Below are 27661 nucleotides of genomic sequence, written 5' to 3'. Positions count from 1 at the left end.
GAAAATAAACTAGTAAGTAAATACATCAATAAACTTGTTGCATTATAAACATAACTACCTCAAGAGCATTGTAAAATAACAAACAAACAAATGTGCTGAAAAAAAGTGAAAAAGCGAAACATCAAAATTTACACCTAGCGACCGCCGTAACAGGCAACAGTAGACAGTGATGCTGCAGCATATGGTCAACCGCCGGATAGTTGGCCCCTCGCGGCAACCTCAATCTCACACTCCTCCTCCTGACATTCCTTCTTCCCAACATCTGCCTCCCCCCTCCCCCCCCCCCCCCTCCTGCCGAGCAGAAATAAAGAGATGAACCCCAAAAGGCGATTGCGTGAACGCCGCGGCACTGCACACTGCACTGTTGCGAGCTGCTGTCCGGTCCGGTTCTCCAAATACACACCAGCGTACTTGCACGCACACACACACAGACACACATTTGCGCTCAGATTCTTTGGAAGACGTTTTACGGTTGTTTTTTTCTTCTGTTTGTGTGTTTGTGCACAAGACGGTAAGTGTAAGTAATAGCAAAAAACGAACAAAAAATGAGACGAGAAGCATCAGCAAACGGCCAGGTCGAGTGGGTCGTTGGGCAGTGCAGGGGGGTGGGGGGGGGGGGGCAGGGCACATTGCAGCAATGAGTGGCAATAGCGGAGTGCAATAGAGTGCTATATTTATATACATTTATACCGCGTCTCGTAGTGTAGTAAATACGCTACTTGCTGCTGCTGCTGCTGCTGCTGCTGGCCATCGCTGTTGCGCTGCACAGTTCGACGAACGAATTCAAGGCTGCGATTGCTGCGGTGCGCTCTGTTCGCAATGTGTGAGCGCGCGCGCGAATTCACTTCGGCTCGGTTCGTCGTCGCTGCACTTCGGCACCGCGCGCTGGTGGCTGCGGTGGCAATGCGCGGCGGCGGTGGCGGCGTTGGCAGCAGCGTCATCATCGTCTGCTAGTGAGCGCACTCTGCGTGTATGCGTGGGCTTCCTTCCTTCTGCGATCGCGGTCGCGGTCGTCTTCTCGCGCGCATGTGGTTGTTTGCTGCACGCGTCTCTGCCCCTTTTCGGCTTGATCTTCCTTGATCGTCGTTCTTTCGCTCTCTCTCTCTCTCTCTCTCTCTCTCGCTCTCTCACCCACTCTGACCTAACACGATCAGCTCGCGCTGCAGTTCAGTTGCAGTGCATTTAACCTCCTTGTGTCTCGTGTCCCGTCTTCTCCAGCAAGAGGGGGGAGGGGAAGGTTGATTTCAATCAAAAAGCGATCATCATCATCATCTCAGCGTTCGTCTCCGGCGCAGCGAACATGATCAATGAGATCAGATGCATCCGATTGTGGAGGTGGCGCGAGGAGGGTTGTTGAGATGGGAACGAAGGAAAGGTACCCCCGAAAGGGGTTGGGGTGGGCGCGGAAGAAAAACGAACGATACGGGGGCCCGAATGTGGCGCGCTGATTGCATTCGACTATCGTGCGGTCAACGGCATGTGGTCGATGCTGCCACCAAGCCAAGTTACCTTTTAATTTATAGAGCAATTTCGTTGACCCTGGAGCGATAAGACGACAAGCGCTAAAGAGGTGCAACATTATTGAGGGTCTTTTTTTGTAAAATGTTTGTCCAGGAAACCGAGAAAGTGATCTAACTGTTTAACTTCGAATGATTATTGAAGTATTTTTATGAAATTGAATTCCTAAATTTTGCAATTTTTATGCTTCTAATCGTATTAAGACATTAACAAAACATCGGAACAAATCAAGAAGTAATGAAACCATTGTTTGACTGACCATTGATTAATGGTCACATGGATCGATCTCGCTCGGTCTCTGTTTTGGCTCCAGCATGCAATCTAAACAATCAAATCGATTAATTGGCAAAGGAAAAAAAAAACATCTCACAAGCGCCGTGGCTCAACCAGCAGGAACAACCCCAAAGCCGTCCAAAAATTCAAGGTTCCAAAAACGACACGCAAAAAATCAGAAACACCAAAAACGGACACCGACCAGCACCAGCCAGTAGGCAAATGGGTTAGGCAACTTTGGGCCAACATAGTTTGTGACGCGGTCGCGGCGTTTGAAACGCGTCCGACTCGATGCGAATCAAGCGGTTGCGTAATGTGTGGCTTTTTGGTCGTTTTTTTTTGGCGGAAAATAACTGCACAACAGTGCAACAGCAGCAGCAACAAAAACAGAAACGAAACGGCAAGACAACATCATAAAAACACACCGCCATGCTTACCGTTTGGCACGCCGCTCGGCACAGCTGATTGAGTGCAACCTTGGAGCTCTCCAAGCCCGTTAGTGTTTCGGTGTTTTGGTTGTTGTTGTTTTGTGTGTGCGCGCGTTTTTTTGTGTTCATTTCAAAGCAGTTTTTTTGTTATTGCTGTGGGCCAGTGCTCCATCAACCGTGGCCGGGCCTGGATTCGCTCCGACCCTCGCTCAAGAGGCTCTCGCTTCCGAAACGGTCACCCGAAAACAGCTGATTTCCTTCATCCGTGAAATGCAGCGACGATCCGTTCCGCTAAAGGTGGACTGGTGGACTGCGTGCGCTTTGAGCGGGGGTTGCGGCGGGCCGGAAAATCTCGAGGTGGCGAAACCCGCGCCAGCCCACGATCGCGTACCCACGCGATGCGCTGAACCGTGGTGGACGCATTGGTGCACGTGGAAATCGAGCCACGGGCCCTGGACACGGTCGACCTTGCCCTCGGCCCGGTACGTTGAACTGGTGCGCGGTTACCTGGCATGGACGCTTGGTGGAGGTTGGAAAATCCGAAACTCATGGTTGGAAAAACACACACACGCTTTGCGGGCAGTGAAAAGCATGGCGGGAAGTAGTAGGCGATCGATTTTTAATGGTGTCAATCGAAAGGGAAGGTTTGTTTACTTCGGAGAGAAATAGGAAGGGAGGAAAACAACCCAAAAGTAAGCAGTGACGAAATAAAAGAAGAAGAATAGATCCAAAACAAAGCAAAGGAAACTAAACAAAACAGTAAAGTGATGTAAAAACAACCAAAAAAGTAGCAAAAAGAACAAACAAAAAAGCAAAAGGACATAAAAAAGAGAATAAAAACACATCATCGGCGTTTGAGGAAGATAGAACAATTAGAAGATAATAAAATTAACGTTAAAGCAACAAATATAACATCAAACAAGAGTAGAATAACAAATTGCGCAACATAAAAGCTCAACCTTTCGCTGTTTGCATTCTTCATGCTTGAGATAAAACCCAACCACCAACCCAAAAAAAGACAAAAACGATTAAAATTAACTTAAAATCTCCATTACGACCAACAAGCACAAAAAAGCGAAAGTTGCAGTTGTTCATGAATCAAAACCGGCAAGACACAAAAACACATAATTATGCATTAACCGTTCCTTTAGACACGTGTCATCGTGGCAAGGCTTAAAGGAGCGAATTACAGCACCGTACCCTAAAACCGAACCCCCTTTCTCCGTGCGTTAGCTCATTAGCTTTCATTAGCCACCAGGCCAGGTTGGGTCCCTCTCCCCCTAGCTCAATCACATCTAGGCCGTTTTGTCCTAGTGCCGCTAAGTGACGAGACCCGCGCGCGAGATTCGTTACGCATCGCGCGGTGTGTGTCGCGGTGGTGCGTCCTGTGGCGGTGCTCCGAAACAGCGTAAAAGTAAAAACCCGTTGGGTGACCTTCGCGCGAGCGATTGCTTAAGATGCCGGGGCCCGAAATAGCGGACAAGATCTGCCCGCACAAGCCTCCACAAGCGCAGGTCAGCCTCGAACTCGTGCGTTGAACTGAGCGCTGCCCGCTCTCCGCTGCTGGAGCAGTTGATGGGGCGGTGTACTGCCGAAAATATGTGTGCCATTGTGTTAGTGGTTGCAATGGCATCTGTTGCTGTTTTGTACTGAGGGGGTAGTTTTGCCATTTGCGGGCTCACAGCTCTACGCTCACCCCACCTTCGGTTCCCACCAATTTGGTCAGTTATTTTCGGGGGTTGGCCTAACTCTGTTTTTTGTGTGTGTAAAGAACAACCTTTCCGATGAGTCTCGCTTGCATGGTGGTAGGCGCGTGTTTCTGTAGTTTTTTTTTTGCGATCTCCAAACCCTTCCCGCACACACAGACACAGACACTGGTTGATCGTGTCGATCGTGTTTCCTCATCGTGTGGCCGTTGTTCGCCCGTTGGCCCCGTGCAAAGATGTGAACCGGTTGTGTGAGAGCAGGCTGCTGGAAAAGTTGAGCAACGTCCTGATGATGTTGGCTTTGCCTTTCCTCCGATCGCAGCAAACGATCGCGCGGGTCCATTGTGATGCATCAGAGGCTCGCGAAAAAAAAACAACACCACACGAGAGAGGGGAGTGTAAAGCTCTGTTGTTTCCTCCGATTGCCATTGCTTTGGATGTGAAATCATGGCATTTGGTGGCATGGTTTGCTGTTGCGCTACTGTTTCCTTTCGGCAATAGATTGACGGATGAGAGCGCGAGAGCGGGAGAGAGGTTTTCATCACCGGTCGGCAAACGTCAGCAGCAGTCGAGATTGTGGTGAGGGGCCTTTTTCCGTTTCCCAAGATCGCACCAAAGCGATCCGGTCATTTGGATGGTTCATGGCAAAATTCGGCGGAAATGTCGACACATCATGGTCGGTGGTGTTTTGTTTTTCGGCGTTGTTTTTGGGGCCTGTTTGGGCCAAGTTTGATCAATAGGCAATAGAATACGAGTTCTTTCCATTGGTGGACAAGCACGCTTTGGGGTAGGATTTTGCAACCAAAGCCTGGATATCTTCCTTCACTCGTCTCCTTTACATAGCTCTTCATTCATATGACTATGTGGAAACATCTTCCGCTGTTTTAAGATACGCTTGGAGCGCACTTGCACTCATTAAGGTCTTTGAAGCAGCATTAAGCAGCTTCCTTCCCTTGATGATGAACGGTGATGAAGTAGGCTTTTAAGCTAGGCTCTTAAGAAAGCATAGCACAAATGGCCACGTTTCGAGGAGGTTAAGTACTACCCTCGTTGCAGATGGCGTCCATATCCCGACTTTGATGTGCGGTGAAACACAACCCTGCCATTCCAGATAGCGAAGGAAGTGCAATCGTCCGACCCGATCGGACAGGAGATCAGGAAGTGATCAGGTCCCCCATGGGCTCAAAACTCGTTCCCGGGGAGGTTGTGTAGCATCCTCCTTTAATTCCAACGCCATGAAACAAGATCATCAAACCGGACGGGTTAAGGGAAGATGCGACCGGGGTAGGAGGTTCTTCCCGGATGGAGGCTTGGCTTGGTAGGCACACGATAGACGGAGCGACATGTCTGCACGTTTGCTGCAAAGCTTCTCCTTCAAAAAAAAAAGATCGCAGAATACGAACGAGAACGAATCTTGCATCATGTAGTGAAGATAATTTGTGGCTGGCTGGTCTCCGTCGAAGGATGTGCCGTTGACTTCTTGCTCGTGTACCTTGCCTATACTCCCAACCCCCCCCCCCCCCCCCTCCGAGGGCAGGGACAGGAGTAATTTACAACTTCTTTGTCTTTTCACATCGGCGTTCTACGACTTCCGCGCGCTTGAGTTGAGCCCACAGTCTCCACACACAAACCGGAGAGACGCGAACCACGAAAGCTGCTTTTGTCTGGGCCGCGTTCGCTTTTCCCGTTTTCCCTTTCAACCGGTTCGACCGGTGAGAGGGGGATGCCTTTGGTAATTTCGTTTTATGGTCGTATTCGCGTTCGCCGCTGTAGGCGCGTCCCTTTTGCAAGCGGAGCGGCATGGAGCGAGCAAAGTATCATTAAATCGCTTATTACTCAATGCTACCGTCGCTGGTCTGCTGGGGTGCAAGTGGCTTCTTCGCATTCGGTTCGCAGCGCGGTGGCTGTGGATTTCACGCTGTGAAAATGCACTTTGATATTTCGTACACTTGAATGTACGGTTTGCGATGACTCGAACGGCCGTAGACCATTCTTCAGTTCAACGTCCCAGCAGACGGGGGGAAGGGGTGTCTTGTAAAACGGAATAAGATTACATTATGTAACGCTACTGCTTGTCGTTGCTTCAAAATGTAATGCTCAATCTAATTCCCGAGGACCGAGACCGAGATGCAAAGGGGGGCACACACGTTTAACACCGTGTCCCTAACACGATGGATGGCTGTCGATATGATTTCTCAACATCAATTAACACCTTTATGCTGATGACTAGACGCTAGACGCGATGCTGCAATAAAAGTGTCAAGATACGATGCAATCGGCCAGAGGAAGACAAGTCCACAGGTGATATTGTGTGTGATGGTGGTATGATAAGTGCAGCCGGTCTAGCACAAAATAGCGGAAATAAAGCGATACTGTTGTGTTTACTACACCCGCCACATGGCCTTGCCGGTGTCACCTATGAAATCTATTTTTATCAGAGATTGATTCAGAAGTACGCACACACACACTCCGAGGGCTAGTGGTTGTGATGCTGTGAGCAATGTTTTAAAAATAAATAATCACACCACCCATGTGCTTTCAGTTGTGTTGGGAACATTCAAAAAGAAGTTCCCGATTGTCAGAAGTGGGATTCGAACCCACGCCTTCAGAGAAGACTACGACCTGAACGTAGCGCCTTAGACCGCTCGGCCATCCTGACTTGTGTGCGTGACCCACGCCCGCACACGTCCGGGTTGGCTTCACAGCAATCGCAGCAATCACCCCACACGCTGTGGTAGGTGTGCTCGCGGCGTTAGGTCTAGGCGCCGCCGCCGCCGCCGATGATGGCAAAGTTGCGATAAGAACGTGTGCACGGAACTCCAAACGGAGGCGAAATCTAAGCCAAGGTTTAGAGCTACTTCAACCACCGGGTGCTCAAGGGGGGGGGGGGGGGTGGGAAAGGGCAGTAAGTAAACACGCGTCACTCCTCGTGACTCGCGTTCAATGGGTCGCTCAATGGCCACCCCTCCGTGCCGGCGTGTACTGCACGCGCCTACCTCGATGAGTCTTCCTGTCTCGGGGTATTTGACAGCAAAAGAAACACACACGCACTAGGAGGAGCGTTTGTCCCAAAGCCCCAGTGTGTCGGAAGTGTTGTTATCTAGCCTCATTTTGGGCCTTAGAACGTTTGCTAGATATAGAAGAAAATATGGCATTCCATCACCAATCGCGGAGGGATGAAGGAAGTTGATATCAGCACGCACGCTGCTTACACAATACTGAGGGGCTGTGGGTTGTTGCGTGTCTGAATCACGGTGCGTTCTTATCTTTGCCCAGTGTCAATTGAGGTAGCCCCGAGTGTTGGGTGCTTTATATGTTGGAGGTTGCAAAGCGGCAGGCTTAAGTCAACAATTGCCGCAGCCCCTGTGGTTCGTCGTTCAGGTGTGTGTCAATCGGTATGTTAACAGGCTTCCGATACAAACAGGTGTCTAGGGCGTTTATGGTTTGCTCTTCGATGTGGAGAAAGAGTCAGCTGATTGCACAAACAGTCGTACGTGCCTCAGATCGCACCAACCTGTCTGAGTTTATCGGTTTGATGTTGAATGGATGTTTATGAATTACCTGGAAATAAAAGAAAACAAACCACTGTAAGTTATGGCCGTTCTTGTGATGTGGCGTGAATGTTAGAGAATTAGTGAGGTTACTATTTTTCCTATTGAAGAGATTATTCCTATTGTAATAATTCCGCATTTTAATTCAAGATTACAAATGTTTTTCAGTTCATCTCGAATTTTCAATTGCAATTGTCTTTTATCGGAATTCAGTCATTACTTCTTTCAGCATTGTATTTATAAAAAGTGTTTCCTGCGCCCCCGGGTGGACTCGAACCACCAACCTTTCGGTTAACAGCCGAACGCGCTAACCGATTGCGCCACGAAGGCGGTGAGAGAGAACGCACACAAATCGCTTCAAATTAGACATGTAATTCGTTTGAATTACACCCGCTCTTGCTTTCGACAAGATTATCGGTCTTTTATCACTCTAAGCTTCATCCATCACTTGAAGGCGATGTAGCAATAGCACAGTTTGAAAATAAATACTCACGACACCGGTGAATTTATTGCAAACAGTGCACACTCAACTCAATTCTTTGTCGCTCTAAAACTGCCATAAAACTCACCAGATGTCACCGTTAGTGTCCCCATAAAGAGTAGCGGGCAGGCAGTGGTAGGCAGTAAATTCTTCCGCCAAACTACTAACCAAACACTCCATGACCTCAAAAACAGTGTAGTCTCAAAAATAGAACCGCATTTAACGTTTCCGTTCGACCGAAAGCGCCCAGGACGAGGGTGTCAGTGTAGTGGGTGATGGGTAAAGAGATAAATATTTCCCCCGCCCGCCGGGGGGTGTTTTTGCCTGCCTGCATGGAGTACGATTTGCACCGATGCATTAGACACTTTTTCTCCCATCTTGGGGTGATCTCTATGCAAAGGGGGGAGTACTAGCAGTGGAAAAGTAATTCCGGTAGCCAGAGAATGGGAAAAAAGTGCTGTGTGGTAAGGCAAGGAAAAAAAGAAAGCCCCGGAGTAAAAGTGAGCGCGATGCAAGCAGGCAAACTCACCCATCGCCGCCGCCGCCGCCATCGCCTAATCGTAAAAGTGCACTCGCAGACAGCTCGCTGCAAATGCAATTTCACTTGTGTGTGCAAGCAAGCAGGCGGCATGCAGGGGCGGAGAGAGGGCGGAAGGAAAAAGACCATCCAGAAACTAGGCCATTAGAAACTGCCGTGTGCATCAATTGCATCGCGCGCACAGTGCGCCAGGCCCTGTCATCAAAAAGGGCCCTGTTGTTTGTGTCGCTTTGGCTCGGGCGTGATGGGACGAACCAGATGAGTGAAGAAGGTAAGCAGACGGAAGTAACAAGGGTCGCAATGAGGTGAAGTTGGTGATTGACAGTGCTTTACTTCTGCAAATATTAAATTTAAGAATAAAAAGTAGATTTTCTTAACGATCATAAACGTAAAATTGCTTTAGTGTACGAACAATGTGCACTTGAGACACAGCTGTGGCACACAGTGACACAGAAAAATCAGTCCAACCCGTTCCGCAAGTGGAGAGAAGGAAAGAAGATTTTCCGGTTCGATGGGTGGTGTGTGGAATATGGCTTCTTGCGCACGACAAGGTGGACAAAGTCGGGATGCGCGTAGCGGGCAAAAGGGTTTCATCTTCCCTGTTGTTTGATCCGGTTTTGCTAGACCGGTAGCTAGACCTTCTTTTTGCTAAAATATATGTCTGTGTGTGTTTGTGTCAGTGTTTCACTTCCATTTTCCAGCCTGCCCTTCCCTCCCCCAAAGTCAGCCTAATCAGCCGACCTGCCCGATGAAGCGGATTTTCTTTCTGCCAATGTGCGTGTCGCACATGTTTGCCTCTAAGCAAGGCGATTTGAAATTGAAAATCATACCAGTTGTCTCCCTCACACCCCGATTGCCCACACGAACCTGCAAAACCTCAGCGGCAGCTCAGGGATCGCTGCTTCCATTATTGCCCGTTGTGGTTTCGATTTCATTTCAAAGTCTCCATTTCCGCTGGCATTGGGGGGGGGGGGGGGGGGGGGGGCACACTGGCTTCAGAGAGTGGAGGAACCAGGTTTCTCCCCGGCTAGGAAAAGCGCATATCCGATTTCTCGGAAGCGACCGTATGCTAAATCCTCGGCATTGGGGGGGTTTGTGGTCAAACACGGTGGGCGTGGGTACGAGGCGAAAGGAAAATTCTACCTTTTTGGCAAAATGTTTTGTAATTCCAAACTCAAACAAGTACCACCCGAACGAATGTCCTGCGGGTACGTGAAACAATATAGGGAGGAGTGGTGGTGGTGGAGGTGGTGGTGAGAGGAGGGCCTAGGTAACAAGGATCGTTTTTCTACGAAAATCTAGTTACATGCAAATGTCATGCTTTGCTGTTTGCGGTGTAACTGGAGGAAATGTTGGCCGGATCCTACTCAATGGAGTGGCTTTGCGAGTTAATTTGAGTAGTTTAGGGCGGGTGGCCTTTAGAAAGAACAACAATATAGTATTTATTTAATTAAACTGTTCTGTTGAAATCAGTATTAAATATCATTTCAATATACAAAATTTAAACAATTTGTTCATCATGCTAATATCACACCAATCAGGCCTGTTTTGCTAGCCCTTTCAGGGACTTTCTTCATTGAGCGGCCCCTAAAAAAAAGAAGACAACAAGCAAGAAGGTAGCATCTATTTCAGTACAGCACAGGTGTTTGCTTAGTATCGGGGCAGAGCAAATTTAACGCTCGTTGAACATTCTTTCCTATCCGATTGCTGATAAGTTTGATTTGATTGCACGACACGGTGCCGGTGCTGTATGTTCGGTAATGTTAGCACAAAGGTATGTGTACCGTGCGGTATAAAAAGGAGGGGTTTCCATCTTTCCCCCTTACCGGTGCCTATTGAAAGTGAATACATTTAATTTCCTCTATCTACACCTTGCCGAGACGGGCTGTTTTGCAAAGATTCATATTTCGTTCCGGTTGGTTTGATGTTGTTGCTGCTTTCTTTGCTTTCTCCCTATCTCGAGCCACTCGATTGGAGGGACGCTGCTTTAGCGACAAGATGCTGTACTTTTCTCACATAAATGTCTAAAATGTTGCTCGATTCGATGGTTTCTTATTCTATTTTTGAACTCAAACTGTACAAACGAACGGAAAGATTGTTTAATATCTCAACCAGAACGAAGAACGCGAGCGGCGCAAGTGTCGCATCTGCTTCGTACGCAGTAGCACGACAGTCACATCGCCTTCGTGGCGCAATCGGTTAGCGCGTTCGGCTGTTAACCGAAAGGTTGGTGGTTCGAGTCCACCCGGGGGCGCAGGAAATACTCTTTTATTATTAAAGAACAGGAAAAACACGCATGCAAATTAAACATTGACTGACGGGAGGAAAGACTGGGATTTGTCGACAAAAAAAGACTGTTCTCATCATAACTGAATTGATTGTGATACTATGTTGATTATGTTGATAGCTTTGTCAAACTGGGAAGATCGCTTTGAATACTGCAAATTGTATGCTTGGAAGTGTGGACAAGGCCGCGCGCTATCCCACACCCTCCCTTAGCGCAGGGTGTGTAAATTATTCCACTGAAACACATACATTAACTGTGACGAAGCGGGAGGCGGCATGTTTGCGCAACGAATTCGCACGCCCCCCCGGGCGGCAGGAAAAGTTCCTCCTTCTCGCATCTACTTTGATACGCGCTACTCCTCCTACTCCCGGATGCGTGCGACTCTAGGCCGGCTATCGAGAAGAAGCGCGCGCGCGTTAGGGCATAGAGTAGAGAATGCGCTTTCCCCGTGTGTTTTCCCTTTTCGCTGCCGTGTAAGCACGCGGGGTACTACTACAATTTAATGAGACGTGTGTGTGTGTATGTGTGAGTGTATCGGCTAAAGATCGCAGAATTCATCTCATCATGGATTGTGGCGAGCGGACAGATGAGGTTGGGAGGACCCGGCACGTCCGTCGATGATGCATCTTGTGCAAAAAACCTGGCGAGCGCGCGCGCGCGTCTTTTGTGCAAAAAAGGCGCTTATCAGGAGAAACTTGTTTTTGTGCTTTTCACTTTCTTGGTTGGCATCTTCAGTATATGGATGAGATTGATACGAGGTTTCACTCGTTTGTACTACAAAGAAACAACTAGCTCAGCATGTGGTTTGGTGTGCATTGACAAAGGAAAGAGACCGATTTAACCAGGTGTAATTGATAGCTATGATGCGATTTTTCATTTCCCTCCATAGAATAAAGGAAGGCAGTTTCATCAACTAAACAGTGTTCAAGGTTACACTACGCCCGTTTTATATCTTCCGCGAAAAATCACCTCATTTTGTATGCCACTTTTTTGTTGTCGTTTTGAGCACGATAACACACTATACAGGAAAAAATGCCGAAAGGAAGTTGAAGTGATGCCTCGATACGATTGTTTGACGTGAAATGAACACGTTTTTCTCGCTGCCTGCTGGCCGATCGAATGGTAGATTACTACTACTACTATTATCTTACTTCCCGATGCACCTGCAATCTTCCTGCGTATGCAAAACTTGGTCTTGGATAAGCACAAACTCACATAAAAACTCATCAAAGTCATCCACAGAAGACAGGTTATGGGAAACGGTACGTCGTGCTCCAGCTTTGCACAACTGTTGAGGGCGATCATCCTTCAGCGGTGATGCCCACTTGACAAAACGAGTTACTCTCTTTCGCTCCCTCTTCATCCAGTGGCTTCCAATGATCATTATGCACTGCCAGGAGGGGGTTAATTTTATGGTCCTGCCTGGTCTCGAGACCATTGCTCATCGTCTTGACCAGATTTACGACGACAGCTTCGAGCTCCATGTGAAGCATGTACTGATATGCATGAAAAGCGATGGCTCTCGAGAGAGTGAAACGAGGGCAGGTCCATTCGCCTGGTTTGATGGGTACAGGAAGTGAGATGATTATCCATCCTGCTGGATACTTTCCAGTGAAACGAATTTAATGTTAACCTAGGCCCAAGAAGCTCCATAAAACCAGCCTCAATGCCACAGTTGTTTTGCCACAAAGAGCTCAAAACCAATGCCACTCAAAGAATGTTTTCCTGAAACGCAATAGGAAAACCTTAAAGGACATGAAGTGTTGCATCATCTTTGTTTACGAACGCGGGCTACGTGAAGGTAGGGTTGGTGTTTTGATTTTTTCTCTTTCCCTCTTTCCCAGCTCATGGACATCCAACAACACCATCGAATTTGGCATTGGCGAAAGGTGTGCTTAGTACCGCTTTGGTCAGATTGCAGCCGACCGGGGGTTGATTGACGGTCAGATGTGTGTTTTTGGGGTTCCAAAAGACCCCCACACACACACACACACACACACACACACACATACACTCTGCTTGCCAGCCTCTGCTGGCACATACATACACATACACTCTGCTCCCGCGTATTGTTGCACTGCCTTGAACAAAATGTTACTGCGTCATGGTACACATTTTCGATTGTTTTGGTAGCTGAAACAACGATCGATTGTGGGGTTGATTTGTTACAATGGAATGGATCAAGCTCTTGAAGTACCGTTTTTACAGAAAATCATGAATTCTTATGGAAAAACATCTTTAAAAATGAAAGAATCATTGCACGACAAACATTAAAAATGCATTGTGTGAACTGTGTGTTGATCCTTTCTTCGCAAACAATTACTCATAACCTGCTCGCACGTATGTAATATGTCAAGCTGGACACACGATCCGCTTGTTTACCATGTTGCAAACAAAAATTCCATCAGCAACACCGCAAATGGGAGCGACAGAGATAGAGAGATAGAAAGAGCGCAAAGCACGGGCGCACTACACCTTTTCTGTGTCAATGTCACGCCTGACGTTTTGGTGCGTTGCGTTTGCGTTTAGATGCCCGTGTTTAGTCGGCCGATCTAGCAAATTACAGGTGGAAGTAGTAGTGGTGGTGGTAAGTGCACCAGCAAAGCGTTTGTTTTTCGTGTTCTGTTTTGGTTACCCTCCCCGTGTGTGTTGGGGTTTTTGTTTTTTGGAGTGGGCGAACAAAATGGCCTAATCCTCTCTCTCTCTCTCTCTCTCTTTCTCTCACTCGACCACTCTTCTTGGGTGCTTGTTTGTTTGCGTCCATTCGTTCGAGATTCGGGTGCTCTGCTGATCGAGTAGTAAGCGGGCACCCGCACCCGCGAGGGGTGTTTAATGAGCATTTTTTTTTTACAATAGCTGCCCTCCCGTGTGGTAAGCGGTGGTACGCGATCGGAGTGACTTCATTTTGCTTCGTTGCTTATCCAACGGGGAGTGCGCGTAGCAACCCGTTCCCGTCCCGCAGCAAATCGATTAACGAACGGTTCGTGGTGCATTTACACCACAGTTTGCAGCGGTGCAGCAACGGCCGCTCCAAGGGGGGAGTTGGGTGCACTCTCACCTTTATATATCACCCCCCGCCTCCCCCCTTGGATGGTGCGTGAACGCCATACGTAAAACACGCACGGGAGTGTAATCGAGTTCTTATGTTTTGACGCGCGTATGACGTAAGACGTAAAATCGGCCCCGGCTTAGGTGTCGTTTGCAATACAAAACGAAAACAAAAAAAAATCACCAGTTAGGTGTAGGGGTGGCGGGAGAAACCTTCGCCGAAAAACGATTGGAAATTTCCACTTCCCGACAGCCCCGCCAGCGTTCGTTTGGGGAGGGAGTGATGGTTTTTGGGGCCGAATGACTGATCGAACCGGTGTCTCACGCCCGGGACAATCCGGCCTGCACAATGAATGGTAATTTTAGAGCCCTTTCTGTTCGGCAGGGGTTTTCCCCTGCTTCTTGTACTTCTGTTTTGGCATTGCGTTGCTTCATCTTTATATTCGTGCTGCTTTACCGGTGCTGCGTACGGTCACGTGTACCGTGCGTCTGGTGACGGCGGACAAGGCCGGAACCCATCGTAGGCGTTGTAAGGAGAGCAATATTGGCTGAAGATGAGATTCGCTCATTGAAATGTACCGTTTTAGTAAGGATGATTGAAAAAATATGATTTTTAACAAATTATTTGGTAATTTTTCTTAAGCTTAATCACATCAATGTGACTGTCTTTCCTTTATAATTTCCCTTTCATGTTCTCATTTTCGTAGAATGTCTCCATACCTTCAATCACCTTTCTTCCCAAACACCTCCCTGTGCAACACGCAACCTCACCCTCCTGTGAGTATGTGTAAATAATGGACAGGAAAAACTTCGTAAACCCCCCCCCCCCCCACTCCCCAACGCAATGAAGTTGACCGTTATCGGCGAAACGCGTTCGGGCAATTATCAGACCCCTTCGGGGGGAGGGTGCAATAGCTCCGGTTTACATTTCCGGACCTTGACTGAAATACGGTGGTGCCCGCTGCGGTGCTCACTTGCGCACGTTGCACTCTCGACGCCCGACACTCGTATCGGGGTGTTGCATACGCCGGACTGCATTTACCCCTTTCTCTTTATGTGAGAGTGTGTCAGAGAGAAAGAGAGAGAGAGAGATAGGGTGGTGCATTTACAGCCCAGAAGATATGTACGGGCGATGGTTCAGCGTGGTCCGCTCAAGCCCGTGGCAACGCGGCGGTGGATCGTATCTTCCGGCGTTGCGCACATTGCGTACATCGAGTGGGTAAACAAGCATCACCTCCCCCTCGCCCAACCCTTTTTGGTGTCACCATTGGCTGTATGGAAATAGAAGGGAAGGTGGTGGTTGAAAGAAAGAAGAAATTCTTCCAACGGAGCAGGGCAGCGCTTCGATACGATCCTCGGGGCAGCATTGGAGTTGCACCAAGGAGTTGCATAATGCTGCCGTTTGTTGGTCAACACGGTGGGTTTGGTAGAGTGAGTGTGTGTGTTTTTTGCTTCTTTATTATCATTCATGCTCAGCGCACATACTGCTGCCCTGCCACGGAGAGATTAATCCGACCAGACATGGAGACAACTTGCGCTTTGCGCGCTTGCGGCTTGCGTGACGCTTCGGTACCGCACACACAGCCACACACTCGACAAAACCACCGCCGTACGCATAACTTATCTCCGGTGGCCTAGATTTTATTATACGCAACGAAATCGATTGGCCTCGACCGATCGAACTGGCAGGGAGGGGCTGGGGTGGCGAGTGGTTTAAGTGGTTTCCGATTCCGATTCCGCCGACGACCGACTGCTTGAGATGTGTGTTTTTTACTGTGTTGATGGGGATGGGGATGGGGAAACGGAAATGAAAGCAAAGCCTTTGCCGGAAGCCCCTTGTGGAGGTTTAACCAGATCACATCCGACACTGAGGGGATGTGGTTGATGGGCGACACACTTAATGCAAGTAATTGCATTATTCGGCTGAAGACATGTGTCCGAATTGGCACAAAATGGGATTTAAATTCTTCCAAACTTACTTAAACGGAGATCCTTTGGGATTGGTCAAAAAGGCCTTTGAAGTGAAGCGATTCTTACCTGAAATGAAAAGAAGTAAAGAAAGGAATGATTAGTGATCTTATCAAATTAGAAATAGTATCCATTTAAAGTAATTAAAAGGGATTTTAAAGCAATTCTTCCTCATAGCTCTGCATGGAAGGTTTCAGGTTTGAGATGCTTTTCTGCTTTTCATTTCTGCCACCGTTGCCCTTGAATGTATAGCACCCCTTTAACGGTTTCGCAATACATATTTCACAATCAACCCACGTATGTGCTTCGACATTTCGACCCCCAAAACAACATGTCCGTCAGATGGGAATCAAATTTGGCCAACCCCCGTTGCAGAAGCGAAGTCACTTGCTGCTTGTGATGTATCGGAAAGCCTTTCCCTTTTTTTTGCAAATGAGTGGAGGATGGAAATTTAATTATAGCAACTTTCCGTTTCGTCTCGGAATTTGGGCCCAATTTTGGGGGTTTTTCTCTTTCGTTAAACGCCCCTCGTGGTAGCACATTCTTGAATCGATAATTGTCGGCTACAAAGCCAAAAAGGAAACGGGTTGCCAATGAGATGAATGGACGAATGTTATTGATGTGTTTTAAGAAACTGTGTCTTCATTCACAGGAATTTGAGTTGAGTTTTATGGGAAGATGACGAAGTGAAAGAAAATTAAACATTACGATGCTTCGATTTGTGTTCTTCAAAGTCTGCACTTTTACAGCCTAAAATAGGTAATTGTGGGTGTTTTATGTAATAATTTCTGTTTAACTTCATTTAATGTACATTTTGGTCGAAGCTTTCCTCTTCGTAAGAACGAAAACCCTCATAATACAAAGTGCATTGGAAGAAAAGCGCACACACACACAATGCACACTGCTGAACATCTTCCACCGTTTCGCATGTGTGCAACGAATCCGCTTTGCCCGTCCCCAACCATTTACGCTCCCTGAAGCATCGAAACGACGAAAAACGCTCGCCTTCGTTCCCTCTTTCTGTACGTAATGTATGCCTGGCGTTGCCGTGGTCTGGAATGATTATGGGAAATGGGGTTCCCCCCCCCCTCTAGCACCGTGATAAGCACTTCCTTCGCTTGCCTCCCGAAACTGGGGTGGGATGAAATGAAAATGGAATTTGGGTGGACCGGGCGGAGGACCTGTTCTAGTGCTGGTTGTTGTGTCTGCAGTGTCGTGCAACAGAAGCAGCAAAGGCACAAGGCATCTATTTGCGCATGAAATCAGAATCACAACCACCACCTCTCTTTGCTTCCTCACTCTTTATCAGAGCAGAGAATGCTTGTTTTGTTTGGGTGTATCCCGTAAGTAAAGGATTTAGCCAAAAGGGGAATAGAACGGAGAGTTTCTACACGAACTCAACGTAAATGATTCGATTGGAACAAGAGGGGGAGCGTACAGTGCAAATCCTTACAACGGACAAACGGGCTCCAAATCCAAACCAACGCCACCAGGGAAAACGAGCGAACGCAAACGAGCAGGAGGAGCTGGGAAGCTTGCAGCCAAACTGCAGACAAAGCAGACGACTCCCCGATACCCGGGATGGTTTGAGGGTGGGTTTTTATTTGGAGCGGGAGGGTTAGGAGGGAAAAGGTTAATGCACCCCTAAAAATTGAAACGTCTCCTCCGAGCGTTGGTAAGGTTGGTCGTGGTTTCGTGAAGGACGAAAAGGACGGCCCAGGAATGGTTCGAACCGCTCGGGCGCTCTCCCGGCGACGAGATCAGGCGAGATCCAAATAATCGAGCAAAAGGAAGGAAGGAAGGATGGATGGGCACAGCAAACGGCGAAGGGAAGCATGGATTCTGTTTTCTCGTTGAGTAATAAATGCTTGAGCAGCACCCCGAAAAGCAAACGAGCGCCAGCGCGGTATCGGGATGATAAGGACGAGAGTTTATTCGAACCGGCGCTTGGGCAGAGCGTTATGGTGGTGGTGGTGGTTCAACATGCTGATGCTGTTGCAGCTCGAACATCTTCACCGAAAACGAGACGCCCACAGACGCTGGGGCCCCGTGGAGCAAGTGTAAGTAAATGCTTCATCCTTCCTTCAATCCAAAATAGCATCAACCATTGCGAGGAATAATGCAGGATTCACACGGTGGTGGTGCGTCACCCACCCAGCCCGCCGTCGGCGGCGAAAATCTTCCCATTGCTGCCAGCAACTTTCACTTTACCCAACCACCACTGGGGAGATGGGGGGGTGCATGGGAAAAGCTTTAACGGAAGTCGTCCCTTTCCTTTGCAAAGTTTACGCTCTGCCGGCAGACGGCGGCGGGCCGAAAAGAAAACGGCGCCCCCAAGAAGAGGAAAAAGGACGCCAAGACGCTCGTGGGAATGGAGTGGAATGAACGAAGCCAAAGCAGAATGTATGTTGCTAGTTAGTGGGCAGCGTTGGTTGGGAGGATGCACGGGCAGGCGAAACGGAAGCACTGAAGAGCAGGATGGCGTCGGATTCAGTCGGAACAAATGAACACAAATTGTCGGGATCATGGCACGCTGCCAGCTTATGGTCGGGATGGAAGCGAACAAGCAAGCCGGCAGCTAGACGAAACGGCACAGTAGGCGAGAAGATGAGAATTATTTGGACAATATTTTTGAGGAATTTGAAGAGAACGGTTGATACAATTTATGAGAAGAAAAAAAAATGAGTTCTATGATTTTACTCAAGGTTTTAAATGTGTTTTTTTGAGATTAGAAATACTAAAAAATCAAATCAGAAACCTATTCCCATATCCAACTGGAAAGAAAAGTCAACGCTCATAAACGTCCTTCAAAATTCCCACCAACATCGGCCAGGAAGCCCGTTTCTTCCCTTGCTGCTTACCAAACTTTTGCCTTTCCACCGCATTCCTCGCAACACCCGGCAACCACGGGAACGAGAAAGCGAGAGTTTGATTGAAAGCGAAACAAGCACTGCGCCATCTTTATGCGAAACAAACATCGTGGCCGCTTGGGTGGCAAGCAATGGGAACCGTGCACCGAACTCTGCGCGTCCTTTTGTGTCCCTGAGACGCGGGAGTAACGTTTTTTTTTCTTCTTCTTCCGTTTTCCACATGGCACGCAAACCCCTGTGGCAGTGTGTGGTCCTTCGAACCGGTATGCGAGTGGAGGAAGATGGCCATAGACGAACCGGTGCTACGTTTTACAGCAATCGTCATCGTCCGTCGGTGCTCTGTTGCTGTGTTGTGCTACAAAAGCGATAAACCGTCGCACGGGAAACGATCGGGAAAAGGACGAAGCGAAAGACGAAGCAGCACGTTCGCGATGGAGAGCTGGATAGTAAAAACTAAGCAGGAGCCTGGGAGGATCTGGTGTGGGGGCGCACCAGAAGCGCCAGAAGCAACGGGCTGCAGTTTTACGCCAACCGATAAGCGAAACGAACAAGGCAAACGACAGCACAGACCACGAACACCCAGAAGGAAGCCCACTCTCGCTCGTGTGTGTGTGTTTGAGTATTACCCCCGGCCCCAGCACACCGTCTGGCACGGCAGTAGCGTCGGCGCTGTGCTCTATATTTACCTTGACCCCTTGCACCGTCTACCGTCTGCTCACCTGTTCGCCCCCTTTCCGAAAGGATTCACACGAAGCAGAACGACAAACACTTCTTCTTCTTCTTCTTCTTGGCCCTGCAACGGTGACGGTGCACGAAACCGTGGGAACCTCGCACGCTTGCTTCTTGCGCGTTTATTTTCCAATTTTCCGATCGTCCTTTTTGGCCGTAAAGCGAACGGCACATACACAGAGATAAACAGGGAAACACGGTACTGGTAAAAGCTTTGCACCGAACGGGGAACGAGTGCGAATGAACCGACTTGCCGCGCTCGTACATTGGAAAGCGATCGAACGGGAATGGTGGTGGTGGCTGGGGCGTACACAAAGAGGAACAACCCGGTTAAAATGATTTTACTGATCATTATTGCATCGAACAAGATTGGTCCCGGTTGGGGTGTTGCGAAAAAGCTGCTGCTCTCGGGGCAATGTCGTCCTGCAGCGAGCGTTACGACCCATCGCGCCCAACGATGATGATAGCGATGATTGTAACGATGATGGCAGCTATGGCGATAGACAGTGATGGTTTGGCACATACACTCACACACACAAAACATAGCACGAACCAATGTGATTCAATAACGGTATGAAACGATGGCAAAGATACGCTACATTCGACTGCAACGACTACAACGTGCTGGCTTGGAAGCCTTTTCTCCCCTTTTTGAGCAAACTGCATCGGCAATGGTGATAAGATGAGCTTCTTTATACGGACGTGCATAAAACTGACTGGCAACTACACTACAAAGCGGGGTAGGGGGAGGGTAATGGAAAATGGAAGGAAATAAGAATCATCCTTTACGACCGGGCGGGAGTCTACTTTGCGCCATCACTACCCGCAATGCACACCGCAAAGCCCGATGGCAACCCGGGTAGCAGAGACATCATTTTCTTTGGCTTTTAACGGCTGCACTTTCTAGCGTATTTTAACAGGGCAAGCGACGGGACGTTTATGATCGCAACGTGGTCGATTGTCATAATTGGTTGGGTTCGGCAGGTCGATTCGAACTGAAGTTGAATGTTTTGTAGTGCTGGCAGCACACCTGGTTACTTGAAAGTTTGAAAGAATGTCGTCAACTTGAATTCAGAGTAACAGTGTCAGTTGATATTCTAAATACCCTTAAACTCACAAAACTATTCAACAAGAAGAGCAGTATTTGAATTGGAAAGTAAAACAAGGGCATGGCCTCCGGGTTGAGAAGAACATTTGTAATTTCAACTGGATGGTTTGTGACATTGAGTATTGGTATTGTACTGTAGTGAGGTATCTGATGCAGTCAATATCACAAAAGTGTCTTTAAATCTCACAAACTCATTCAAAACAGAACATTGCATTGGTTGGAATTTTCGATCACAGAGTTAATCAAGCATTTGTGAACTTACGCAATTTTGTCACATCAAATGAACAATTTGCTACATCCTCTCTTCCTTTTTTGCAATTTCCACTAACAGCTCTACTGCAAGTTATGCACTTATCAGCATCAAATCATTATGAACAGTTCGGTATTTCATTCAAACTTCCAACATTTAATTTATTCAAACCTCAACTTCATCATTTTCCACATCCCATATCCATCCCGTTCTGCACAACATCCAGCACAACGACGGCAACACGACAACAATCAACCGTCATCAGTGACGGTTCATCAACCCTGGGTTTTGAGTCGCAAAAGTTCCCCCAAAAAAACCCATCCCAGGGAAAGAAAACCGGGAAAACCCCCTCGCCCCATTTACTACACGCCAAATTAAACCTTCTATTTAATAAATTTTCATTTCGATTTCGGTCCGTCCGGTTTTCCCTTCCCCTCCGCCCCGTCTTTTGCCACCCATTTAGGTCCTTAGGTTTGCTCAGGCGAAGCGGAACTCTCCGCGGCTGCCGAGTCCTTTGAATCGTGTTTCTTTTTGTGTCACACATTTCCTTCCCGCGTTGCTCGTGCGGTTAGGCGACGCCTGGCCTGTATGCAGCACGCCACGGTTCGTCAACAACGGCAGTGGCACAAGCAAGCGGAAATGTCAACGACACTTGTTGTGATGGTGGTGCCGTTTGCGGGCGGGATTTCTATACCGTAGCTTCATCAGACCTTCAGACATCCTTGTAACATTGCTTCCCAGCAGAAGAAGAAATGCTTCAGGTGGAGTGAGAATATGGCGCAGGCAGAGGCACAAAGAAAAGTAAAAGTACCTGAACAAATTAGAGATGAAAGTTGGCTCGGAAGCCCCAAACGCGACCCAACGAGCGGTCAGAAGTCGGTCTAATTGAAATGTAAAATGTCTTCGGTGCGGTCCGATTCGTGCGGGGCGGGTTAGAGGGTTGTTCCGCGTGCCCATCTGCTGACCGCATCGTTCGGTCCGACGGAAACGGTTCGGATATTAATTACTAAGCATTTGCTGGCTGAACCTTTCCCGTCGGCTGAAGGTGTTCCGATTGGGTGGGTTGGTTGTGGGTGGCTCAAAACTCAATGAACTTGCTCGTATCTTCCGATGGAGCGCGGCTGAGTGAGTGAGCGAACAGCGTGTGCGTTTGCTGCCAGCTGCATCTTCGGGTAAAGTGCAAATTCATGAAATCGTTTAAACTTTAATGAACATAAATTTGTATTCCCTTCGCTCATTTCCCGCGCCTCTCACTCTCTCTCCTCTCTCTCTCCGCCCCATTAATGGAAAGTCTTCAGCGCTTCACCGCCAGAACGACCAGAAGTTCCTGTGGGAGCTTTATCACTGCGCGTAGACGCGTTTAGCAAGCATTGCTCCACCTGGGTGAAAAGCGCCCCGAAAAACCACCACTGGAACAAACATTAAAATTTACCAGTGGCAACCATCACCAGCACCAGCACCAGACGCTGGAGCTAAAGAGTTCATTGGCTTCTGGTGGTCGTACCAACGACCAGCCGTGGAGTAGCTGTAGCAGCAGCAGCTAAAGCGCCTTTGTTCTTCACGCCACACTGCGCTCGTCCTTTCCGTCGGAAAGGGAAATGTTGCTGCATGTGTCATTAAGTTAAAGTTTGCCATGTTCCGAGCTGCCGCCAGTGTGCGGCGTGTGCACGATGGGAAACGGAAGATAGCAAACATCCTGGCTGCAGCCAGGACCGACCTCAATTTCACCTCTCTACCTCTTTCTCTCTCTCTCTTTTCACTTTTACCGCTTTCTGCCATCGAGGTAATGGCGTCAAACCATGAAAATCCGCTTTTCCAACCGAGCGCGTGGAGGAAAGTGTGAGTGTGCTTTTACTCCTTTTGCTTTTGCGGGGTGGCTAAAACGTTTGCGGTAGCGCTTAGGTTATTGAATTTAATTAAGTTTTCCTTCTAATCTCGTGCAGCCGCGACTCCTGCTTTCCCGTGTCCCGTTTCCATGTGTCAAGTCCCTGAGTTCCTTTGTCAAGTGACAAGTGTAATAGTTGCATCGGCATTGGCAGGACCACGTCCTAGCCTGTCTATCTTACCTTCATTTCCCAACGAACGACTTGGTGGCTGGAATAGATAATTTCTTCCGCTGGTCCGCAAAAACTCCTCCATTTTAGATAGGAACATCGTTTTAAAACACTTCTTCCTCCCAAAAATTGAATCAACCAGTAACCGGGCTGATGATCGTGGTGGAAATTGTGGTGGTTAGCTTGGATGGTGGTGGATGTGTTTCGAGCTACCGCACCGAATAAGCGACAGGAAGTCAACGACGATATCCACTGACGGGGTACAAAGCGCTACTTAGCGAAGCTCATTAAAACAATTTTGTGTGAGCTAATTGAATTGAAACGGGTCGGATCGGATCGGATCGGGTCGGTATGTATGGGCGTGTACGGTGAGGTGAACTTGGTTCAAAAATCTGTTTGCACTGTGGTTGAGCGGCGAGGCGGCCACCGACAAGCTGGTGTGGTACGGTGAATTATTATTTACTTAGGGAAATGTTATTACGTCGATGGAGGAAGGTCTAAGTTTAATGGGGAGAAAGTAAGAGAAGAAACAGTCTGTTGCAAGGGTAATTTTGAGACTTTTAAAAGGGCGGTAGCATCATTAGTTGGCTCAGAAATGATTTAAACTCTTTACTTGTTTAATGACATTTTTGCTTCATTGAAACAAAAGTCAGCCTTAAAAGGTGTCTTATATACAATTTACAACAATTTCTGTATTTTAATTATATATCTTTGCAAATTCTTTTATGTTTTGAATTATTTGCTTCAAAAATAATGCATTACTGTGAAGCAATAGTGGTATTTTTCACCTACAATATGATTTTCTAGGATTTTCATAGCAACGTTTTATAGCAAAGAGGTCGAAACAACGTGCTACACATCATTTTGACAACATGGAGCCGTAAAAATCCTTCCAACACACGAGATCTGATTGATGTTTTGTACCTACAAAACCTCTTGACAACATCATATTCTTCTAAGACGCAAATGTCGCATATCAAAGGAAAGCAGACGTTGAGTATATGCTAATTCCTTAACAGTAACTAAACTCCAAAAATCTCCCGCCTCCAAAATCGTTCAAACTCGCTCCCCCGAAAAGATTGATTTTCACCCATTCCCTGGCAAAACACCGCAAAACCACCACAAAAGCCTTCCATCGCGTGTGCATGTATCGGCAAGAAATAAATGATTCAGACTTAACTGCGTTTCATGTTTCAATCCCACAGCCTGCTGTTAAGCAAAAACGCCTAGAACAAACGATCACACTTCGATCGCACGCCCTTAAAACCGCCAAACCATCAAAACCCTTTGATGAGTGTTTGAAAAAAGGGTCTCATACCGCGACAAGCCGCCCGTGCTAGCAAACAATACATCCCAGACGAATAATCCTTCGTCACCTAGAGGGCGCTGCTACTGTTGCTGGTGCTACTGTACACCACAGGGATAATCTTGTGCGTGCGTTGCCTTGGGGAAGGAGGAAATGAATAATTGAGTTGCATAATTATGAAACACTAGCCGCAACCGTTTGAGGGATTGATCGCTTCTTCGGCTGCGTTAGCTCATTTCTTTGCTCTTTCTCATCGTCATGATTATCATGACGGCGATGCAAACCCGTCCCCTCCCTTGGGTGTTTGGTACAATTTTCGGCAGCTTAATCGCACTTGAAAGGGATTAACGCTCGGGAAGGTGTGATGAAGTGCCTGTTGTAGTCTTCACCTGCCCGTACTAGCTTGTCAATTGCTGCTTGTGCCATGGATAGCAACGACGACGAGACGAGATGTTGTGATTTGTCTGTACCTACGCGTCGTATGTGTGTGTGTGTGTATCTTTATGAAACCTCATCCATAGATGAAGCATTATTTTCCAAGTGTCTGTTCCGCCGTCTCATCGTCTTCCCGATCTCCTGCCCGCCAGACGGCTTATCCTTATGCAACAAACGGTGAGCGTGTGTCAGTCAATCTGCGATGAAAATTATCCTTCATCATCAGATATCCTTTTCATGAAAGCGGTTGGCGCTTCACACATGTACTCGCTCTCTCTCGCTCTCTCTCTCTCTATCTCTCTTGCTATCAAACTGATTGTTAACGCTCTCCGGGGGACGTGTGAGGCGCGTGAGGATGTATTATCCATCAGCTTTAGCAACGGCACCGTAAGGGTGCGAGCATTACCGTTGCTTCGATCATCACGCCGGAGTTTGGGGGTTTGTGTTTTTTTATGTTACAGTACATCCCACCCCAACCCCCCTCCCCGTGTTGACAGCTTACCGAAATCGGCATCATCGGGTGGAGTGAGAATGGTAGCGCGCGGAGTGGTTCGAAAAGGGATTCAATTTGATCTGAAACTCCTCTCCCTAGCAGTGCTCTCTAGCCCGCCTCCGTACGGTACAGCATAAAACCTGTTACGCACAGACCACAGCACAGCCGAACGAGACGATTGAGGTGAGCGACAGCGCCTTAGCGCACCGGGCTTAGCTTTGCCACTTTTTGGACGGACACGGACGCTCCCAGCGCCCAGCTCAAACTACACCCACTCGCAGGACGCCACCCTGCCCAAAACTTTAATTCGCTGTCGAAACGGAAACGCGATACCGATGCTGTCCGTGTGTGTGTGTGTGTGGGCTGTCGGGGATGTACTAGCATCCACCCCCGTTGTACCATCTCGAAGCAACGTACAAAACGCACCACAACAACGACCACGACGACGACCCAGACAAGAGCTAGCCAGACAGTGCTCCACTCCAATGAGTGCTCAACTGTGCTAAAAGTGTGTGCGTATGTGTGTGTGGGGGTGATTTTACTCTGCTGCAGGACAAAAGGCTAGGATAGGGATTCTGTGCATCCCTCCTTGCTTCCACCCCGCCAGCATGAAGAAGGATGAACTTGAGACAGCATTCTGACTGAAGGGAACCGTCCGTTACAGCGTAAGCTGCTGTCAATGTCAAGTGAGTCTTTTAGCTAAACAGATTTGTTCGACACAGCGAAAGCGACCGTTTCCTCTTATGCTTTTAGTTTTCCCCGTGAGTTGTGTGTGTTTTTTTGTCTTGTACACTCTGTTCGATGTACAATCTATCGCTTTTTGGTGGGGTGAGCAATGGAAGGTAGCAATGGACTGTGTGAAACACGCCCATACACGCAATAACCATTGATTGGCACAGAAATGGATAATGTGATGGGAGTTCTTAACAGTATAAAAGCTTTTTTATGTTGCCAAAACTACAAGAAAATTGAAAAAAAAGATAAATAATACAAAAAATTGATAATTTTAAATCAATCGCACAAGACAAACACGTGCCGCGAGCCATGCTTCACTTGATTTTGTGATTGAATGTCAACAATCGAACGCATTTTTGGTAAAGAAAACCCTCCTCATTAATGTTACAATGTCTAGCCTGATAAAGAAACATGCATGCGTGGCATTACATTACATTGCTTGTTTCCTCTTCTAAGCCATCCCTGCCATCGCTTGTAGCCTCAGAACGCCCCGGCAACGGGAAGAACGTGTCTAGCCATCCAATTATTTGGTTGGAAATGCTCGAAATAAATGCAGTGCAGCAGAGGCGGCACCGAGCAGCGTTGGAAGCACGTGGATTGATGCATGATCCGTGTGCTGTGTTGCCATTGCGGGAAGAATGGAATGGAATGCGAAAGAAATGAGCTTTCTTTTATCGCTTTTCCACCTTTAGCTTGCTTGTACTCTTTTCCATCGCCGTTGCGATTGAATTGTTAAAGAGTTGTTCTCGATTTTTTTGTTTTTTGGTTTTGTTTCGCTCTTGTGCTCCTTTTCCCGTAGCGTTTTGAGTAAGGTCTGACTGGTCAACGTGTTGGGAGGAAGGAGAGAAGAAAAAACAAATCGAAATGGTTAAAAAGGTAAAATATGCCATCCGGGCTGGCGCGACAACACGCGAACCCGACCGCCCCGTGTGTAAATATTCATTGAATTGACCTCGGCATCTCGGGTGTGGATGGGAGCCTTTTTTAGTTGTTGTTGTTGTTGTGTGTGTCTCGGACCTGTAGCATACCAAGTAATGGCCGCAAGAGTAATGGCCTCCAGCCCAGGAGAGGAAGAAAAACCGCACATCTGAATGTATGTGTGTTTAAGGAGTGTTAAAATTGCTTGACAAGTTAATTTCACACGAAGCAAAGAACGGGAATTTCCCTTTTTCCGTGGCAGTCCGCCCGGAAAAGGGGGCGAATACATTGAACCTAAGGTGACGATGGAGCCATATCGCATGAAAGCAGCAAATGCCCGGCATTTAATAAATTTGAGAAATTTAATAAATCATTCCATTCACGCCAACACACGCCGCTGTGCACTTTGCAATTCCCATTTGGAGCGTTTTACAGCGTTTACAGTCCCGGCTGGAGCCGTCTGTCCGTCAAAGCGCGATCAGATCCACGCATCCGTTTTCCGGCTGTCGCAACTATGTAGTGAAACGTCAAATAAAGCCCGCCCAAAAGCCAACGACACCGAACCGACCCAAACCAAGCAGGCAAAGTGGCATGGCAAAAGCCGAAAAAAGAAAGTAAAACAGCGCACCGGGAACATCAGCATGTATAAGTTACCTGTTTCGCGCTTGATTTTTATTATTACATTGCTGCCTGTTTTGCCCTCCCAGCTCCCTGCTCTCCTGGTCATGCAACACGACGCACGGTGCGCGACACGCGAAACAACCGTGCCAGATGGTAGCATCTGTGCCTGGGCGCCTCCTTGGATGTGTTGTGATGTATTCCAAATGATGTTGTGCTTCTGCAGCATAAAGCTCGTGTATATGTACACGCTTGTTGTGTTGTTGGGCGGGTGGGACGCATAGGTAGCTTTATTTATTTATTTTGCTACCCATATGTGTGTGCCTGTGTGTGTGTCTGTGAGTGAC

General features: G+C 47.9%; 1 protein-coding gene and 3 non-coding genes across 4 annotated transcripts in view; 1 reads left to right on the top strand and 3 right to left on the bottom strand.

Annotated features, from left to right (window-relative positions):
- The window catches only part of LOC120947847 (ecdysone-induced protein 74EF-like), a 215061-nt gene that overhangs the window by 81488 nt on the left and 105912 nt on the right, over positions 1-27661 (bottom strand).
- Positions 6502-6584, bottom strand: Trnal-cag (transfer RNA leucine (anticodon CAG)). The gene has a single exon. It is a non-coding gene; the product is annotated as a tRNA-Leu (tRNA).
- Trnan-guu (transfer RNA asparagine (anticodon GUU)) lies at positions 7733-7806 on the bottom strand. The gene has a single exon. It is a non-coding gene; the product is annotated as a tRNA-Asn (tRNA).
- On the top strand, positions 10676-10749 carry Trnan-guu (transfer RNA asparagine (anticodon GUU)). Its single transcript has one exon. It is a non-coding gene; the product is annotated as a tRNA-Asn (tRNA).

Source organism: Anopheles coluzzii, chromosome 2 (genome assembly GCF_943734685.1).
Source record: "Anopheles coluzzii chromosome 2, AcolN3, whole genome shotgun sequence".
Taxonomy (NCBI): Eukaryota; Metazoa; Arthropoda; class Insecta; order Diptera; family Culicidae; genus Anopheles; species Anopheles coluzzii.
The sequence above is the reverse complement of the archived record's forward strand: the minus strand, read 5'-3'. Positions and strand labels throughout refer to the sequence as shown.